This window comes from Uloborus diversus, chromosome 1 (assembly GCF_026930045.1).
Source record: "Uloborus diversus isolate 005 chromosome 1, Udiv.v.3.1, whole genome shotgun sequence".
NCBI classification, from domain to species: Eukaryota; Metazoa; Arthropoda; class Arachnida; order Araneae; family Uloboridae; genus Uloborus; species Uloborus diversus.
In genome coordinates this window covers 23441207-23455457 of record NC_072731.1, presented here as the reverse complement: position 1 = coordinate 23455457, position 14251 = coordinate 23441207, and positions in this window count along the sequence as shown.

The following is a 14251-nucleotide window of genomic DNA, read 5'->3' as shown; positions in this document are numbered from 1 at the left end:
AATAGTAATGTTTAAGATACTTATAAATCATTCACTCAAGCTTTCAAATATCCAATTATCATGTTATTGTTCAATCATGTGAGGGAACTTGTAATGAAACTTTACTCATCAATCGAAATTATAAGCGAAAATATCACATTTTTAGCAATTAATATAATCATACAATTAACTTTGAATTTAAGAAAATTAAAAACTATTATACACTTAGTAACACATAGGTCGAAATGGTTTACGATCAGGTGAGTGTCTTTTATCAATTGAGAGAACAACATAGTTGAGAAAGAGCGCTCACTTTTCATATTAGAATTTATAAGTCTTTAAGGTATTTCTCCAATATTGAATTCAGTATTAATACGTATGAATTTCAACATGTGAATGTGACTGTATATTATTTTTCAACCCATTAACTTGTTTAAGGTTCACTATCATAATTTTCAACTTTTTCTTAGCATATGTTGAAATATTTTATGTGTGTCAATCTATTGAAATATCACAAAAATCATATTCTCACTCAAACTTTATTACAATACCATACAGTGAAACAAACAAAATACAGCCATTCTAAAGCTTGCTTACAAGAAAACGCATGTAGAAATATATGAAAGATTAATTTCAAAGCACAAATCATCAACTATATACAACGCAAAGCAATAAAACAAGTTTAACTGCCTTAAAGGATAACAGATACATTTTGAAGGATAGAGGTAATTCATACGTATTAATACTGAATTCAATATTGGAGAAATACCTTAAAGACTTATAAATTCTAATATGAAAAGTGAGCGCTCTTTCTCAACTATGTTGTTCTCTCAATTGATAAAAGACACTCACCTGATCGTAAACCATTTCGACCTATGTGTTACTAAGTGTATAATAGTTTTTAATTTTCTTAAATTCAAAGTTAATTGTATGATTATATTAATTGCTAAAAATGTGATATTTTCGCTTATAATTTCGATTGATGAGTAAAGTTTCATTACAAGTTCCCTCACATGATTGAACAATAACATGATAATTGGATATTTGAAAGCTTGAGTGAATGATTTATAAGTATCTTAAACATTACTATTATTTGTAATGCATGTGTGCTAATTAATACTGAGAGTGCAAAGAGTAAACGGATTAACAATAGTTGTTATTAATACAAAAAGTAAATTGATTGCTAGTTTTAAAATTAATTAAATCATTCTGTTTGAAGATTCAGTTGATTAAATTTATTTTTTGTAAGTTTGAAAAAAAAAATGAAAAAAAAAAAAAAAGAAAAAAAAAAGTTTTGTGAAAAAAGATTGAAAAGAAAAAAATAATATGTTATAAAAATATTATTTTTGTTTTGAAAAAAATATTTTTGCGGAAAAAAATTATTTTTGTAAGATTAAAAATTTATTTTTATATGATTGGAAAAAAAAAATTGATTTTTTTTTTAATTAGTGGAAATACATTACAAGTTTGAGAAATTAATTCTTAAAAACATTTTATATAATTGAAGAAAAAAAAAATATTTGATTTCATTTTCTAAGTAGAAAAATGTTACAAGTTTGAAAAAATATTGTTTTGAAAAAAAAAAAAAATATTCTTACAAGTTGAAATATGAGTTGCTATTTTAGTAAACTCAAACTAGAGTGAAAAGCATTTTAGTAGGAACATGTTAAAATCTCTTGTGCTAAGAAAAATAAATAACTTTTAAACATAATTTTGTAATTGGAATAAATGTATGATAAAATGATTAAGTTAAGTATTAATGAAAAAAGTAATTATTAGAGTTAATTAAATGGAATGAAATTCATGAAAAGCATATGTAATTAAGAATTCAAAGTGTTAAATATTATTCACACCTTTTACATCATCATAAAATATATATATATATACACACAGATGGTTTGAAAAAAAATATTTCAAGTTGTAGAAAAAAAAATATATATATATATATATATATATATATATATATATATATATATATATATATATATATATTTATATCGAAGATTGTGAATATTTATAATCGTAGCAGATGGTGAAAGCTACAATTTTGACCTTGAACGAGGAATTGGAGGGATGATGACTCAGGGCACTTACTAATACCATCGTCAATGCCTTACAACCGCGTTCCTTATCACTAAGTTGTTCACAATTGACCCTAGAGAGGGGGTGGTGTAGCGGGGCGTGAATCAAGGTGAGCGAAAGTTGAAATGGATATTTTGCTTTAGAAAGTTTGTACGAGCTCGATCAGGTCTGAAGTGTGAATATTTGCAAAGTGTGGTGAAAATGGATGAACACATGGTAGTGTTTGAAGAAATTTGTCAGGAAATTTTAAGGTTAAGTGCCGATAATACATATGAAGAAAGAAATGCATTGTATAATTCATTGCAAGAGATTAGGGATGAACTTGAAAAGTTTTTCGCAATCAACGATCAAGGCCCGTACTTCGAAATTAGAAGTCGATATTTCTGTAACCAAGAGGAGGACTGTGTTATATGCATGATTGAAGGGAATGGTGAGTTCATAAAATTGAATTGTGGTCATATATGTCATGAGAAATGTGTAATACTTTGGGGGATAAATAACCCCACTTGCCCAATTTGCCGAGGGGAATTTTTTAGTGAACTTAAAAAGTTTGTTCTCCACCTAAAAGTGTATGGAATGTGTCATGAACTGCATGGCTATGTCGTCCGAATGCAGACAGCATTAGGCCGATATGAGCTCGGAATGAATACCTTAGAACATTTGCATACTATGTGTACGATGATCTATATGTGTTACGAACATGTTATTGTAAATGGAAATTGTAATTACCGTGAAATATTTTCAATTTAAATATATTATATAATTTGTTATTAAATTCTTATTAATTTCGTTTATAAAGTTTAATGAAATGTATTTAAGGGGTTTCAGATAAGATTTCATTATTTCAGCAGGAATACATTGTTTTCTTTATTTCCGCAGGGAAAAATGCTTTCTTTATTTCAGCAGGAAAAAAAAAAAAAAAAACATATGATTAATTTCTTTATTTCAGCAGGAAAAAAAAAAAAAAAAAAAAAAAAAACGTTGATGGGGTGTATTTATCAAATACACCGGGTTGGTTGGTGGGACCATCAACTTAAAACAAAAAAAAAAATTATTTTTGTGAAAAATGATAATTTACAATCACTAAAAAAAAAACCGTTAAAGCGCAAAAAATATTCTAAGTACAAAAACACGGGAAAATATCTAAAAACGCGCGAAAACTATTCGTAACCTTTCACGAGCGAAAACGAGGAAGAGCGAAAACGCGGTGGTCATCTTCTTCAAGATTCAGGCGCAACCCCAAGGTCGGGAGGAGGTGGAGGGGGGTCGGCAGGGGTGGAGGGGCAGACCAAGGTCATCCCCAAGGTCAGAGGGGGCGTGGGAGGGGGCTATGAGCCCTAGAGCCCCCTCCTGACGCAGAACTGTCAATTTTTACCTACTACTGTTTGTTTTCTATAATTTTCAGGCAAAACGTGGACAGATTTGCGTTTCATTACAAAAGTCTCTTACGACCAGGGTTGCCAGATTTAAGAACAGTAAATACGGGACTTGCTTCTAGGAGTGAAAAAGGGGAGGGGGGGGGGGGGCATTTTTGAGACGTCGCGTCGCTGTAAATTCAATCTCAACAAAGCATTAAACCTCACAAATGTCGCCTATCAAAATATAAAAAAATATTTTCATTGCGAATGACGACGCATGCGCAGAGATATATTTACAATATTAGTCAGTGAGCAAAGAAGCAACCATTCGGCTCCTATGGTCTGCTGCAAAAACAAAACCATACAAACCAAATCAAAACTCAAACAATTTTTGCGTTTGCTGCCACGTAATTTTCTCGTTGCTAATTATTTCACATTTTTTGTTTTACTTTATTTTTTCCCTTAAAATAATGTCTCATTCTGTGAAATATTGTCATCAGCTAGAATACGGGACTTTAGCCGTCCCGTATGGCAGTTCCCCGGGACGCGGGACAATTTTTCAAAATACGGGACTGTCCCTTGAAATCCGGGACGTCTGGGAACCCTGCTTACGACTCAAGCTACAAAAACTATGCTTTCTCTTAACGAACAGAATCCAGGATTAAACAATCTGAATAACCGGAGGCGCTTGTCTTCTACGCCTGTGGACCCAGGTTCTGACCTGGGGTGGCCAGTCGGTGGATTTTCGAGATGCAGAAAATCATCAGTGCTCAATTCGTATGATTATGAGGCATGTAAAAGATATCTTGAGTATTCGTTTGGCTAAATTAAAAAAGAAATCCTAGTGCAAAATTCGCATTAAAGAGAACCCAGGTACCTCCATCTGGTAAAAACTGGGCGTCCAAATTATCTGCGCCATTGCCATCCGTGCCTTAATAGTGGCACATGAAAGACTGAATGCCGTATAAGGGGATCGCACTAGGTCTGTTAAAGGCTAAATAGCCTAAAACGCGGCCTTATTAGACGAAGAAAAAAAAAGTCTAGATAAAGTTGTATCAAGAAGATATTAAAAAAAAAGTTTTTTTTTCTTTCTTTTAAGATACTTTTTTTTTAAATAATGAGTTAGCCAGCACTAAAATTGTAACTGAGTAAGAGAAAAAAATTCCATTGGTTACTCTAACGTTGAAAAAACTGAGGCAATCTCGGCAAACATGAAACAATCAATAAGTCTTGTTTTCCGAAAAACTGCTGAAGAATAAATTTCTTTTCAAAATAAAAGGAATGTGATCTTGCATTTGCGTTAAGAAAAAAGTGAATAGTCAAAAAATATCTGAACGGTTTCGAATTGAAAAAAGAGAGAGAGAGAGAGAATAATTCACTTTTTCAGTTGAAAGATGAAGATGCTGCGATAAAAATAGAGGGGGCGGAAATAGCATTGTCAGAGTAGAACCGTTTATTCTCCACTCCATTCTAAAAGCATCTTCTGCCATTCAATTCCACGCCTGCTTGCAACAAAACACCGGAGAGAGGTCATTCTTGTAACTTCCAACAAACACCGCACGCAAGCATCACGGGCCATCGTGTCATCAACAGGCTGGCCCTCTGGAACGAAATCTGGGACGGATTACCGCCTAACTGCCGAATCAATAGGCCCAGCGTGCCTACCTGCCTGTGCACAGGACCACCCCGAGATAATCATCGCCCTGAGAGTGTTACGTGAGCAACACGCAGGGGCTTCCGGAGGACTCTATCTTGATGGTCAGGGGTATTTGCAGCATGGGAAAAATCCGGGGAACAGAAGAGATGTCTCAATCAGAGCAGAAATCTTCCCTCCCCCCTCGCTTTGACACGTCAGAGTGCTTTATGTATGAATGCCGTAGCTGGAAGAAGAGGGGGGGGGGCAAGTCTAATCCCGTGAATATGTCCCTATTAGGTGTCGAAGAACATGATGGGGAAAATCTCCACATTGGGTAGGTATTTCCCGGATTCTTTTTTTTGTGCACCCAATCTGGAAGTGCATGACTATTCAGTGGAGGAGGGAGATTGTGCAAGGCGATACTCGCTCATGGGATCCCTTTAATGATGGGATTAATCATCCTGACATTGAGCTCCCTGCAACTAGCTTCCGTCCCGCACAATTTATAATGAAGAATATCCTATGAATGTCTAAAAATAGGTTCATTTATACGTCATACGCTTTGATGCTATCTCCACAGACAAAGCAGGTTGTCGTTTACGAGGCACACTGAATACACCCTGAATGAAAATAAAGGCAAAAAGACTTTAAAATGTAAATTACCATTGATTCTTTATAAAGAAATAAAAAGACATTTTATCAAGCAGAAAACTTGTTTTCCAAACTGTTCGACTTTGACTCGTTATTTGCGGACTGAAATTTTATATTAAGTTATATTTTGTTCCAATCGCAGTTTGTTCTGCAAGTGATGAAGGCATAGTGATTTTGTGAAGTAGAATGCTTTAAACAATGTAGAGACAGGGATTTGAAAACTAGCTATTTTTTATTCAGAAATGCTTTGAAATACTTAATTATTTTTATTGCATGACATACATGTGCAAATAGACGCATAGATATGCAACACTAGAGCAGCCAGCTGTATACATTAACATATGGGGGGGGGAGGTTAAAATCCCTCTGTTGTACCCGGATAGACAACTCTCATATACGCGTAACTTATCCATGACAAAAACAGTTCCTATCAGAAAATCATAAATTGTTTCCAGATAAATATCCTTGAAGTCAACTAACAGTTTGTCAAGGCAACTTCAACCCATTATTATAACTGAGATAAAATAAATGAATAGTGGAAATGAACATTATTTTTATATCTATACAAATTTATTTCCAAAACAAAAGAAAAAAAACTAAAAAAAACTGAATATCATGTTTGTTTTTCAATAAGAATCATTAAAACTAACCAAATATTGGCAGTTATCAAAATAATGGAAACACTCTGTGGCAAGTGTGTTGGGAATCACTACTCTGCCGTATATGTTCTGTTAATAAAGGTGCTTTCTGACTGCAATCACACACACTGATGAATCCAGATAGTGATTGAGTTCTGAGGTCACTTTTGCTACTGTTGTTCGCTTTTTAGACACTACAATCCGCTTCAATACCCGTCGGTTTCTTTCACTAAGCTTCTCCTTCCGTCCACTATTTTGCTTTGCCAAACTTGTCTTACCGCGTTGTGTGTATGCTGTCATGACTTTAGATACTGTACCTCTAGAAACGCCAAAAAGTTGAGATGTTTCAGTTACACTTGCTCCAGTTACACGCGCTCCAACAATTTGGCATCTTTTAAAGTGTAAGAGGTCCGACATTTTACGTGTTTGAAAAAAATTGAAGGCTTCCAGAACTTCAATTAAGTCACCATATACAACCAGAATATGTACATTGCTATACATATATATATATATATATATATATATATATATATATATAAATTTTGTTTTTCATTACTTACGAAGCACTTTCAAAAATGTCACTTTTATTCACAGGTGTTTCCATTGTTTTGATAACTACCTGAATTTTCATAAGAAATGGGACTGTCAGCATACTTTGTGGGGAGCTGATACGTTTTCAAACTGGAGAAGAAGGCTCCTCTCATGAATTTTTCCGAGCAGTCGGCTCATCTTGAATGGATAACGAGCTGGCAGCATCGCAATTAGCATTACCAATCTAATGAGCACTTTTCATTCCACGTGTATAAACTGGCATAATATTTATCTCAGTCTGGCGCATGAGGCTGACCTAAAGAGATTTATCGATTCTGAGTGAAGAAAGGTTTATTGATTTTGCTAAAACTCATTTCAATCGTGGAAAACTTACCGTGGAAGAGAAACCTCGATTTCAAATAAATCTATTCACTCCACTCGTTTTAATTCGTAATAAATTAAACCCCAAAAGCCAGGGAAGGAAAAGTTTCCGCTCAGAAATCCTCCAAAACTTGTTCAGATTTAAAACTTTTAATGCAGTTCTCGAGCATGCATATACTTTTAAATTCGAATAAATTTGCTAATGGGTACCGTTTCGAAGTGCTCATGTGCCCTCAAACGTCAATTTAGTCAGTTCAAGTACAATAAATTTACAGAAGGAGACCCTAAAATATCAATATAAATGAGTAGTCACTCAGTTCTGTCGAGATTGACTTCCATGTTGACGTTTTCAAGGAAAGTTAATTTACGTTTCAATTGGAAATCCTATGCATTTCTAAAAATAATTGTGCTGCTTATTTTCAATATGAATTTGCAAAATACAAAATTTTATTGCAGCTATAATACATATATATATATATATTTATATACTGTTTTAAAAACATTAAAAACGCTACAGTGCATTCTTTATTTACTATCAACATTTATTTTCCATTACTACACCACATTTTTTTTATTATTTAAAAAAAAAATCATGGTATTATGAATTTAGGTTTCTAAAATGTCTGAAAACATTTTCACTTCCAGTTCTCTTTCATATTGCTCCACTCCCCAAATTTTCTCAATTATTTCAATCATTTTTTGGAAAGTATCAACATAATAAACTTCATGTTTCTTATCAAACATAAACATCCACATTTATATACATTTATATACCTACACATAAAATGGTATACATTAAACCATTTATTATAACAACAACATAATAATTCCCTTAATAACAAAAGGATTTTCCTGACAACTGATTGAGAGCGACGTAAAAGCAAAATGCTAATGATTTTTCTGACTAACACCTATTTTCATTTTTAAACCAATTTATATGATAATTCAATTAAAAATTTGGAAAATAAATTCGATTTATCTGTCGTGCAGTCAATTCAGTTCAACTATTTGATCTCCTTTCATGAGCTTGGGAAAGATGGGTCTATGATTCCGAAGCGTTTGCTAGTATGTATGGAATGGCACATACGTTAATTAATTATAAGGAGTAGCGCTTTGTGTGCACTTAATGTAAATAATATTGAAATAGTTTATTTGTTATATATCGATGTGTCTCGGAACCCTGACGCTAACGTTGAAGGTTCATTTATTTATTTATTTATTTATTTTTGGCGTTTCTGTGAACATGTACTTAAGATCCTCAGTAATTTTTTCTTTTACTTCGTCATTTTTAAAAATTTCATATGAAAAATAGTTTAAAATTGTATTTGGAAAAATAGTCATCCTTAAAACGAAAACCGGTTTGCCTGTATTTGCTATTATTTTCTCCTGCAGATTACGCAAAATATTATTGAATTGAACGTCATTTAAAACGACATCTGTAATTTATAATATTACATATGTAACAGATTCGTGGGAAAAAAACATTTGACATAGTTTTTGAGTTTGAAGAAAAACGTATATAAAAATCATACCATGCATTTTTGCAGAATTTTTACCTCATCTTTCAACGTGAAATGAAGTCACTTATTTATCTCGTTTTTGCCTCTTATTTTACGTCAAGACATCTAGGACTTATAAAGAAAAAAAAAACTAGAGTATAGGTGTAGGATAGGGGTATATTAGTGACAGAACGATTATCCCGTTATTGGAAAGTAAGGGTTTCCAACTTGTCTACTAGCTGAGAACATTTAACAACTGTATGGCACTTGCCGCCATATAGACTAGAGCAAGAGTTCCTTGACTTTTTTGATTCGCGGCACCCTTTGAAGAATTAGCATTTTCTCATGGCACCCTAGCCTATCTCTGTTACATTATATACATTGATACCATGCACATTTCGTGGCCCCCTTTGCTTGGGTGCTTTGGCACCCACTTCGTGAGCCCTTGGACTAGAGCTATAATTGTGATGAAAGACATTCAGAGCTAAGGAGGATCAAACCAATTTTGACTTGATTTACTTTAACTCTGCACGTAGTAGACTTTAGCAATAAAATGTTTTGTTCACAAATGAGGCGGTCAGGTCTAAAGTGGATTGTGTTGAAATGGACTTGATCCACTTAAGATCTGAATGCCTCATGTAATGAATGATTTAAGTGTGATTAAGAAGTTAGAGTTGTAACTTATCAACAAACTGGTAACATTGAACAGCTGACTGGTAACGCCAATACTTGTCGCCGTTTTTGGTCCAAGTTACACGGAAACTTTATTTGGCGATTCCATACTATATATTATTTTCTCTCGTTATTAGACATGATTTAAAACATGGTGTCAAACAGGATTAAAATACATATTAAAGTGTTAAATTACTAGGAAAATCAATATCTTAAGCCACTAAAAACTTAAAATGAAAAATAATTAGGCAAAAAAAAAAATAAATAAATAAATCTTAAATACCGTTAAACAGTAAAAATCCCATCAAAATGTAAAATGATGCGCTAAAAAAATCATTGAAAGTTCCATTAAAAAGCAAAATTGAAGTACAAAGAGCTACTATATTTTTCTGTTAATCGCCAAAGTAGAAAGTCGCTTAAAATTATATTAATATACTAGCAAACATACCCAGCGTTGCCTGGGGCAGTAATAATATTGAGAAACAATTTATGCTTTCCTTTATTTATTTTTAGCTGAGCTCCGCGTTTTCTTTCAAGTTAATAAGAATATAATGTATTAAAAAACTATTTTAAGTACATCACGCTATAGTAAAAAATTACACAAGCTTGATTCATAAATTAATTAATTTTTAAATGAGAGGAGTAATAAAAGCTGAAAATCTTCTCGCTCGCAGCCGGGTTTCGAACCCGAGACCCTAGGGTTGCTGGCCGAACGCTTTACCGACTGAGCAATTCGGGCAAGAGGAATTCGAGCTATTGATGCAGCAAAAAATGCATCATGATTGTTATTGATTTAATTTCAATTTATTGCTGCTCCACTCCTATTAGTCATAGCGTAATGCTATATGGGCTATAGCCTTCCTCAATAATTGGACTATTTAACATAAAAAGAATTTTTCATTTCGAACAAGTAGTTACTAACATTAGCGCGTTCAAACAAACTCTTCAGCTTTATATCATTATCCTAGATACAGATTACTTTCATAACCATCGTTTATTTAGAAAACTCACCGTAAATTCAAATTTCATGAAAACTACAATGCTCTGTGAGTTTAGAAATAAATCTCAATTAATATACAAATTGGTTTTTAAAAACTAACAACAATTCTAAAAATTACTTTTATTTTACTTTTTACCTGAATACTTTAAACATTTCTTTCTGACTTCGTAAAGATACTTTTCATTTCTTTTCATGAAACTATAGAAACAATTATTTTATTCAAATGCATGTCTTAATTTTCGAATATTTTGTTTTTACAGAGCTTGGTAATTGAATCCAGTAATTATCAAAATGCATTCTTTTTAAGCGAAACTTCTATGAAAAAAAAAACATTTTTTTTTTGGCTATTATTTTTAATCACATTTTATTATAAAATACAAAAGAACCTTGGGAAAATTTCAACAATCTACAGATATCCTTATTGAATAAATAAAGAATGATCTAATAAAAAGGCTTTGATTTGAAAGTAATTAAAAGTATTCTCATTTATTACCGCATTTAAGTAAATAAAATGGCAAGTGAAACAGAAAACTGATAATAAAACAAAAGACGAAAATGATTCAGAAAAGTTTAATTATATAAAATAGCAATAAAAAAACCAGTGTCTACCATTTTAAAATAAGGGGAAAACACAGAAAAAAAAACAATTAAAGCATTCTACACTTGACATTGAAGAAAAAGAAAAGAAACCTGCATTTTTATAGGTTAAAAGAAATTTTGAATTCATAAAAAAAAAAAAGTCTGAATGTTGTCTCCCCCCCCCCTGAAACTAATAGATAAAAATGGTCAAATTAAAATATCAAAATTTTCAATCTCGCGTTTTAAGGGTTACCTAACAATACTATGTACGCTTGGCTGTTTTGGGTGCCAGATTTAATTGCTTTTTGCTGTATTTTAAGGCGAGACTAAATATTGAGAAAATGCTCACAACTCTGAAATCAAAAACCTTCTAGGAGTAACAATACCTAACATGTAACACCTTCGTTTTTCATTTTCACAGCTTTGTTCCTTTATGTTCTCCTGAGTTATTATTAAGCCTTATAATGTGGTAAAGTGCAATCTCCTTCAAAGATTTCCAACATAGCTATAAGGGAGGGAGATTTTCGTACAGGTTGACTATTTTTGGCTAATTTTACGAATACGGTAAGTAGGTAAAAATTGACAGTTCTGCGTCAGGAGGGGGCTCTAGGGCTCATAGCCCCCTCCCACGCCCCCTCTGACCTTGGGGATGACCTTGGTCTGCCCCTCCACCCCTGCCGACCCCCCTCCACCTCCTCCCGACCTTGGGGTTGCGCCTGAATCTTGAAGAAGATGACCACCGCGTTTTCGCCCTTCCTCGTTTTCGCTCGTGAAAGGTTACGAATAGTTTTCGCGCGTTTTTAGATATTTTCCCGTGTTTTTGTACTTAGAATATTTTTTGCGCTTTAACGGTTTTTTTTTTTAGTGATTGTAAATTATCATTTTTCACAAAAATAATTTTTTTTTTTGTTTTAAGTTGATGGTCCCACCAACCAACCCGGTGTATTTGATAAATACACCCCATCAACGTTTTTTTTTTTTTTTTTTTCCTGCTGAAATAAAGAAATTAATCATATGTTTTTTTTTTTTTTTTTCCTGCTGAAATAAAGAAAGCATTTTTCCCTGCGGAAATAAAGAAATCAATGTATTCCTGCTGAAATAATGAAATCTTATCTGAAACCCCTTAAATACATTTCATTAAACTTTATAAACGAAATTAATAAGAATTTAATAACAAATTATATAATATATTTAAATTGAAAATATTTCACGGTAATTACAATTTCCATTTACAATAACATGTTCGTAACACATATAGATCATCGTACACATAGTATGCAAATGTTCTAAGGTATTCATTCCGAGCTCATATCGGCCTAATGCTGTCTGCATTCGGACGACGTAGCCATGCAGTTCATGACACATTCCATACACTTTTAGGTGGAGAACAAACTTTTTAAGTTCACTAAAAAATTCCCCTCGGCAAATTGGGCAAGTGGGGTTATTTATCCCCCAAAGTATTACACATTTCTCATGACATATATGACCACAATTCAATTTTATGAACTCACCATTCCCTTCAATCATGCATATAACACAGTCCTCCTCTTGGTTACAGAAATATCGACTTCTAATTTCGAAGTACGGGCCTTGATCGTTGATTGCGAAAAACTTTTCAAGTTCATCCCTAATCTCTTGCAATGAATTATACAATGCATTTCTTTCTTCATATGTATTATCGGCACTTAACCTTAAAATTTCCTGACAAATTTCTTCAAACACTACCATGTGTTCATCCATTTTCACCACACTTTGCAAATATTCACACTTCAGACCTGATCGAGCTCGTACAAACTTTCTAAAGCAAAATATCCATTTCAACTTTCGCTCACCTTGATTCACGCCCCGCTACACCTCCCCCTCTCTAGGGTCAATTGTGAACAACTTAGTGATAAGGAACGCGGTTGTAAGGCATTGACGATGGTATTAGTAAGTGCCCTGAGTCATCATCCCTCCAATTCCTCGTTCAAGGTCAAAATTGTAGCTTTCACCATCTGCTACGATTATAAATATTCACAATCTTCGATATAAATATATATATATATATATATATATATATATATATATATATATATTTTTTTTTTTTTTTTTCTACAACTTGAAATATTTTTTTTCAAACCATCTGTGTGTATATATATATATATTTTATGATGATGTAAAAGGTGTGAATAATATTTAACACTTTGAATTCTTAATTACATATGCTTTTCATGAATTTCATTCCATTTAATTAACTCTAATAATTACTTTTTTCATTAATACTTAACTTAATCATTTTATCATACATTTATTCCAATTACAAAATTATGTTTAAAAGTTATTTATTTTTCTTAGCACAAGAGATTTTAACATGTTCCTACTAAAATGCTTTTCACTCTAGTTTGAGTTTACTAAAATAGCAACTCATATTTCAACTTGTAAGAATATTTTTTTTTTTTTTTCAAAACAATATTTTTTCAAACTTGTAACATTTTTCTACTTAGAAAATGAAATCAAATATTTTTTTTTCTTCAATTATATAAAATGTTTTTAAGAATTAATTTCTCAAACTTGTAATGTATTTCCACTAATTAAAAAAAAATCAATTTTTTTTTTCCAATCATATAAAAATAAATTTTTAATCTTACAAAAATAATTTTTTTCCGCAAAAATATTTTTTTCAAAACAAAAATAATATTTTTATAACATATTATTTTTTTCTTTTCAATCTTTTTTCACAAAACTTTTTTTTTTTTTTTTTTTTTATTTTTTTTTTTCAAACTTACAAAAAATAAATTTAATCAACTGAATCTTCAAACAGAATGATTTAATTAATTTTAAAACTAGCAATCAATTTACTTTTTGTATTAATAACAACTATTGTTAATCCGTTTACTCTTTGCACTCTCAGTATTAATTAGCACACATGCATTACAAATAATAGTAATGTTTAAGATACTTATAAATCATTCACTCAAGCTTTCAAATATCCAATTATCATGTTATTGTTCAATCATGTGAGGGAACTTGTAATGAAACTTTACTCATCAATCGAAATTATAAGCGAAAATATCACATTTTTAGCAATTAATATAATCATACAATTAACTTTGAATTTAAGAAAATTAAAAACTATTATACACTTAGTAACACATAGGTCGAAATGGTTTACGATCAGGTGAGTGTCTTTTATCAATTGAGAGAACAACATAGTTGAGAAAGAGCGCTCACTTTTCATATTAGAATTTATAAGTCTTTAAGGTATT